This window comes from Macrobrachium rosenbergii, chromosome 49 (assembly GCF_040412425.1).
Source record: "Macrobrachium rosenbergii isolate ZJJX-2024 chromosome 49, ASM4041242v1, whole genome shotgun sequence".
NCBI lineage: Eukaryota > Metazoa > Arthropoda > Malacostraca > Decapoda > Palaemonidae > Macrobrachium > Macrobrachium rosenbergii.
The window spans coordinates 12,804,115-12,811,614 of record NC_089789.1 but is presented as its reverse complement, the minus strand read 5'-3'; the positions used below and the strand labels follow the sequence as shown (position 1 = coordinate 12,811,614).

The 7,500-nt window shown below is 33.5% G+C and overlaps 1 protein-coding gene across 1 annotated transcript in view; it reads left to right on the top strand.

Moving 5' to 3' along the window:
• The window catches only part of LOC136832337 (muscle M-line assembly protein unc-89-like), a 502,631-nt gene that overhangs the window by 53,156 nt on the left and 441,975 nt on the right, over window positions 1-7,500 (top strand).

Genomic DNA, 7,500 nt, shown 5'->3' with positions numbered 1-7,500 from the left:
GTCTTGGGATATGAAATTAAATTGATAAAGTCTGTGTTGGGAAGGTCAGAGTTCTGAAGTTCATACCAGGCTTCCTGATTTCTTGAAAGCCTTACCACATTTATGGGGTGACTAAGGGCGAGAGAATGTGCTGTCATAAGCAAGTTTGGTCTAAGCCAGCTGCCATAATTATAAGATGTATATCTATATAGGCTTGTGTGTTGTGTGTGTGTGTGTGTGTGTGTGTGTGTGTGTGAGAGAGAGAGAGAGAGAGAGAGAGAGAGAGAGAGAATCAGATAGTCTACAGGAAAGAAACTCCATATTTAATTATATATATATAATATATATAATATATATATATATATATATATATATATATATATATATATATATATATATATATATATATATATATATATATATATATATATATATATATATATATATATATATATATATATGTATACATACAACATATATAACACACACACATACAATTTCTACAGGGCTATGCAGCAGTACTGTAACCTGTTTTGAAAAAAGGCAAACATCAAAACATTCTCCTTAAAAAAATCGTCAATAAAACATCTCTCCTTAATGACAGGTTTTTCATCACGTCAGTTCCCCCAAAATATTTACATTCTACCGACATACGGAGCCGCAGAAAGGAATACCTGACGGAACATCTTGATTTAGCACGTTTCGTATAAGTGTTTGCACGTTTGAAAGGATGTTATGTCTCTATGTGATAATTGTCTTTATTTAGATTTTGTTGAAGGGTTAAAATGAGAATCAATACTATCATTTTGATTTGGAGAATGTAGTCACTGTTATCGGGTATATAATTTTATGATTATATTTTTAAATCATAGTCTTAATTTTCCACTTGAGAGAGAGAGAGAGAGAGAGAGAGAGAGAGAGAGAGAGAGAGAGAGAGAGAGAGAGAGAGATACACAACTTTCAAAAACAACACTGCAACATTTAATGAAATGAAATAAAGTCACATGCATAAGAGAGAGAGAGAGAGAGAGAGAGAGAGAGAGAGAGAGAGAGAGAGAGAGAGAGAGAGAGAGCTCCTTTGTTCACTGGCGGATTTTTTTTATGGACATAAATACCGTATTGGATCTTGTTAGGTTATGAGAAGATATAAATTGTTTAAGAAGCTTCAAAAGTTGCATGATTGAGCTTGTCCATTTACCTATTTTGTTGGGCCATTTACCTACTTTGCATGGCCATTTACCATTCTAGTTGGTCATTTACCCATTTTCCTTGGCCAATAAACTATTTTGCTTGGTCATTTACCCTTTTTGCCTGCCAATTTACCCATTTTGCCTTTACCATTTACCTATTTTGCTTGGCCATTCACTTATTTTACTTGGCTTCTTTATTTACATCACCAAAATTAGAACCGATTCACTCCCCAAAGACCAATTCGCGGCGTTCGTAGACTCTAATAATAACATCTATTTTTACAGCGCCGTAGGAGAGAGAGAGAGAGAGAGAGAGAGAGAGAGAGAGAGAGAGAGAGAGAGATTCTTTTCCCATCCTTTTACACGTATAATATGACCTTATTAAAGAAATAATATGACCTTATTAAAGAAATATTAAAGTCAGCAATTTCAACAACTTTCAGGAGAGAGAGAGAGAGAGAGAGAGAGAGAGAGAGAGAGAGAGAGAGAGAGAGAGAGAGCGAGCTAAATTAGACCTCGGTTTCGTAGGAGCTATTCATAAACTGTGGCGTAAGAATTTATTTATAGAAGTAACATCTTTCTCTCACCTTCCACAAGAATGTCGTCATTAGCCTTGGGAAAGTCTTCCTTGTTAAGATGATTATTTAATAATCGTTGCAAATAAGAACACTGTTATTATTATTATTATTATTATTATTATTATTATTATTATTATTATTATTATTATTATTATTATTATTATTCGACGGAAGCAGATCCTCTCTTAGACAAGTCCAGTAAATAGGATAAAATAAATTCAAATTATTATTATTATTATTATTATTATTATTATTATTATTATTATTATTATTATTATTGTTATTATTATTATTAAAAGGAAGTAGATCCTCTCTCAGAAAAATCATGTGAAAATTAACTCAAAATATTATTATTATTATTATTATTATTATTATTATTATTATTATTATTATTATTATTATTATTATTATTATTATTATTATTAAAAGCAAGTCGACCCTCTCTCAGGAAAATCATATGAAAACTAACTCAGATTATTATTATTATTATTATTATTATTATTATTATTATTATTATTATTATTATTATTATTATTATTATTATTAAGGTGCAATGTAGACATTCCTCAAGGTTCCTTTGCAGAGTCCCTTAGGCCCCTAGCTGCAACCCCTTTCGTTTTTTCACTGTACCTCCATCCATATTCTATTTCTTCCATCCTACCTTCCTCAACCCTTTCCTAACAACTGTTTCATTGTGCATCTGCAGAAGGTTTTCCTCCTGTTACACCCTTAAATCCTTCTTTTCTCTCAAATTCTCATTTCATCGCTGAATGACCTCATTAGAGGTCCCAGATCTAGGCCTTAGACATAAATTTTACATCCCAGCCCATTCCTGCCCCTCAAGAGAAATACATAAAATGCTTCGTATTAAATCCTGTGTGATCTGCTTTTTTCTTTCTTTTCCCAGTTTATAAAATGGGACCTCCAGCCACTTGTTACCCCAAAAAATCTCTAAATTGAAGAATATAAATACGAGAAAGTTCGTCTTTCTTTGTTGACGTTTGCCTCGCTCCGGAGACATTTCGGGAAGAAGTTTGAGACGCTCTTTGACCCTGTTTTAGGGTTTTGTAAAATGTATTTTTGGGAGTCATGATGAAAATATGTTCCTTGTTTCAAGCTGTTGGTGGAAAATCTTCAAGATAAGATGAGAGGAACAAAGGATATTGTTAAGTACTGATATATATATTACACTGGGTGTATTTAATATATATATATATATATATATATATATATATATATATATATATATATATATATATATATATATATATATATATATATATATATATATATATATATATTAGATATTTATATTCATTTATACACATATATATGTATATACTGTATATACACATATACTATATACATATATATAAATATGTATGTATTTATTAATTTATTTACCTCCGCTTTCAGTACTATTATTGTTCATGGATTTACTATCACAACCATTATTATTATTGTTATTATTATTATTAGACAGAAGATTCTTTTATGCAAGTAGTGTTGCTAATGATAGTTGCATCTACTACATTAATTTTATATAGAGTTTTCTTTAATATAATAATTGAAAAAGCAGTTATTAGAGAGATAGCGAAAACTCTATATAAACCGAAAGCAACTGGTACAGCTATCACCGTCAACAATATTATTATTATTATCATTATTATTATTAGACTGCAAGCAGCCTTAGGTGGTCTAGACTGTCGATCATTTCTCAGAGTTTATAAACGCTGAATTAGCGAAAAGGTCGACGCAAATACTACCAATATGATCGACAGATCTCCTCACATCTTCAAGATAATATTAGCTTTTGCGAAAGCCAGTCTTACATCAGCCTTGATACTGGCACCAAAGTAACCTTTTTTTTTTAATAGACTTTTTCTTTCTGAGCTTTTAGGTGTTCATTCGGCTTGTTTATTAATTTGTTAAACTATTTTTTCTTTTCTCATGACTGATCACTTCTTTCTGTATTTCTTGTTACCTTTTGTTATTCCTTTGTAAAAAACACTAATACCCTGTGGTGGGCTTGTTAAATATAAATAGGGTTTGTATTCTCAACAACAACAACAACAACAATAATAATAATAATAATAATAATAATAATAATAATAATAATAAAATTTTTTAATAAGTTATAATACACATTTTTGTTATTCCATATCATTTACGAATTATGAAAGGCCATGTATTCTATTTTATTCTTAACTCTGTATCTACATTTTTCTCGTTGTCACATTTATGCCTTGTTATCGTCTCTTCTTCTTTTCATATTTTAAATTTTCTTTCTTCTTTTCTCATTATTTCCTTTTCCGCTTCATCCTAAGCTCTTTTATTTTGTGTTTCCATTGTGTTTTGTGTATTTTAGAACCTCTCGACGTTACTGTTTTTGCCCAAGAGGTTTTTACTGAAAGTTCCATTGACATGAATAAATATTGTCTTTGTTGCTGATAAAGTGAGATTAACCTGGCATTTTGCCAGCACGGACTCTTGCCTGTGCAAACCAACCGTTGGACCTGGGGGATCAAGGAAATGGCTGCTTTTTGACTCATCAGGTAGACCTATGCTCCTTCTCAAAGGACCCTTTGTATCTTAGTGAAAATCTGTCATGAACTTTGGACCAACACAGTGGAAAGTCACAGGCAATATCACTGAGCTACCACGAATTGAGGAATGATTTAAGTGTCCCCGCTCGCGCTCTCTCATGCCCTCCCACACACAAACATCCACACGCATACAACCACACTTTCTTCAACCTACCCACAACAGACCCTCACAGATTTATGCCTGTAATTTTATCTGCTGATTCATCTGCACATATAGAGAACACCTGCATTTTTCCCTACCAACAAATGGACACATTCACCACCACATACACCTAAACAAAAACACTTAAACAAACAAACAAACAAACACAGATACACACAAACACAAATAAAAGCACAAACACAAACACACCAACACATACGCAAACACAAACATGCACAAACATAAACATACATACAATCACAAACACACATAAACACAACCACAAACACATAAACAAACACAAACACAAATACAAACAAACAAACAGAAACACACAAACACAAATACAAGCAAACACACATACACATACGCAAACACAAACACAAATACAAACAAACACATACGCAAACGCAAACACACACACAAACTCACAAACTCACAAGCACACACGAACACAAACGAAAGCACAAACCTTAAACGATGTCAAGGTGACGCCAGGAGAAACCTTGCATATAATAAGGAGAGCGAATTAGAGGCAATCATACCTGTGCTTACCTGGCGAATTAACCTGGACGTCACAGGTAAACCAATTAGCCCCAGCATGCACGAAGCAGCTGAGCAAAATGAATTGCTGGGAGCGGGTGACTTTGGTCGTTGTGACGCCATCTGAGTGGAAAAACATTCGATCAGTCAATCAGATGATTTTACTGGATCTATGGATGGAAGGAATTGAAGGCTAATAAATTTTTCAATTGGGTGACATAAATTTGTAATTTGTTTTTTCTTGTAAAACTGTTATGTATTAGTATCGTTTCTACAGGACACACACACACATGAGAGAGAGAGAGAGAGAGAGAGAGAGAGAAAGTATACAATGTTGACAGGCCGTTGATTCAGCATATTTGCTCCCTTGTAAAATTGTAATCTGTTAGCACCGTTTCTAAAGGAAGCACAGAACACTTGAGAGAGAGAGAGAGAGAGAGAGAGAGAGAGAGAGAGAGAGAGAGAGAGAGAGAGAGAGAGAGAGAAAGTATACAATGTTGACAGGCCGTTGATCAAACATTTTTACTTTCTTGTAAAATTGTCGTGTATTAGCATAATTTCTAAAGGGGACACACGTTATTTCTCTCTCTCTCTCTCTCTCTCTCTCTCTCTCTCTCTCTCTCTCTCTCTCTCTCGCACTATCAATTTGAGGCTTGGTCCAAATTATATAAAGAAGAAAAAGAATAAGATGACACGGATGATTTCGAGAATCAAAATAAACGAAGATTAAGAAAAAAAAAAGCAAAAAGAAAAATAGTCAAACCTTGCATTCATTTCATCGTGGGATTCAGGAAGTATTTGGCAAGCCAGCCAACGCCTTGGCAAATATCTTCTTCGACTGTCTTTTTTTTTTCTTTTTGCAGTCCTGAACCTTGACTCGATTTTATCCACTCTTCTGCAATTTTACTTCATCTTCCTCTTCTGAAAAGTCTTCCAGCAGTGGGAGTTTTCAGATAATTCCATATGATCTCAAACAGCTATCATACATCTGGCAATTTTTTTAGCTTTAATTTTTTACAGTCTTTATCAATGACTTGATTTTACTTCTTCTGCAATTTTAGTTCCCCTCTTTCTTCTGCGAAGTCTTTTAGCAGTGGGTTTTTTGAGAGAATTCCTTACAACCTCAAAAAAGTTAATTTTTAATAGTTTTTATGGCATCCAGAGATCTTTCAGTGCTATCATGCATCTGGCAATTTTTTAAGCTTTTATTTGTTTTGTTGCAGTCCTGAACATTGACTCGATTTTATTCCTTCTTCTTCAAATTTTTCTTCAGGCAGTGGGAGTTTACAGATAATTCCCTATGACCTCAAGAAAGTTATTTTTTAAAAGTTTTTATGGGATTTACAGACCTTTCAGTGCTATCGTACATTTGGCAACCAAGAGGGCATCCTGTACAACGAATACTTTAAAACGAACCTAGGAAGCTTTAACGTTATTTTTACGTCTTTCTTAACATCTTTACGCAATGATGTTCCCTAAGAATCTCTAATGTACTCTTAAGATGCAGAATAGCTAAGATAAAGATTTAATTACATCTAAGAGAACAGCCAGTGTCATTCTACACCTGGGAACACAACACGGAGAACATCCAGTGTTATTTTACATCTGACAACACAACACGGAGAACATCCAGTGTTATTTTACATCTGGCAACACATACCACGGCTCATGGACACTGTATATACATCTTGTATATACATCTTTTAAATGGACGAAATTGCCTACATTTCTGTCCTTCAAAACCCGAGGTTTATTTTCGATTTAAAGTTCAGTTCGTCTCTTGGCAAAAGGATGATTCACCTAAGTGTGATAGAGAGAATTCAAGTTATTTTCTCTTTTACTGCAATTTGTTGCCATTTCCCTGTATCCTGTCCCAACCTGGTAGGTAATTGTCGACCAGGTGAGCGCGCGTGTGTGTGTATGTATCATGCATCTAGATATTATTTGTATATATGTATATATGTACAGTTTTATGTATGTATATATGTATATATGTATGTTTATACTGTTTCTCTAAATAAGAGTCTTAATAAAGCAACAATGTTGTATCTTCAGAGGTCAACCAGTCTACAGTGTTGCAATAGCCTCAGTCATATAAATAGTATAATTTTTAATTCTAATGTCTCTGTTGAACTTGACAAACATATCTCAGATTCCAAAGCTGTGAAGATTAGATTATTTTGACCTGTGTTTATGTTTTACCTTTGTATATTTGTTTTGTTTTTACATCTGTTTTCGTTTATCTGTTTGTTAGAATGACTTTTTTTAAAGTGATGTGCAGATTTTTATGAAAATTTGACCAATGGTGGATCTTTTTGTGACTGGTCACAACTGATTAGATTTTGGGAAAGATGGGGGTCTAGAGAAATGACCTTTTGGGGAAAGAGGGTTGGAGATTGCCCTGCCTTGGCGGAGGTTTGCAGTCTCCAAACGTTCTTGTTTTTAAAGGCACAGTAGAATGG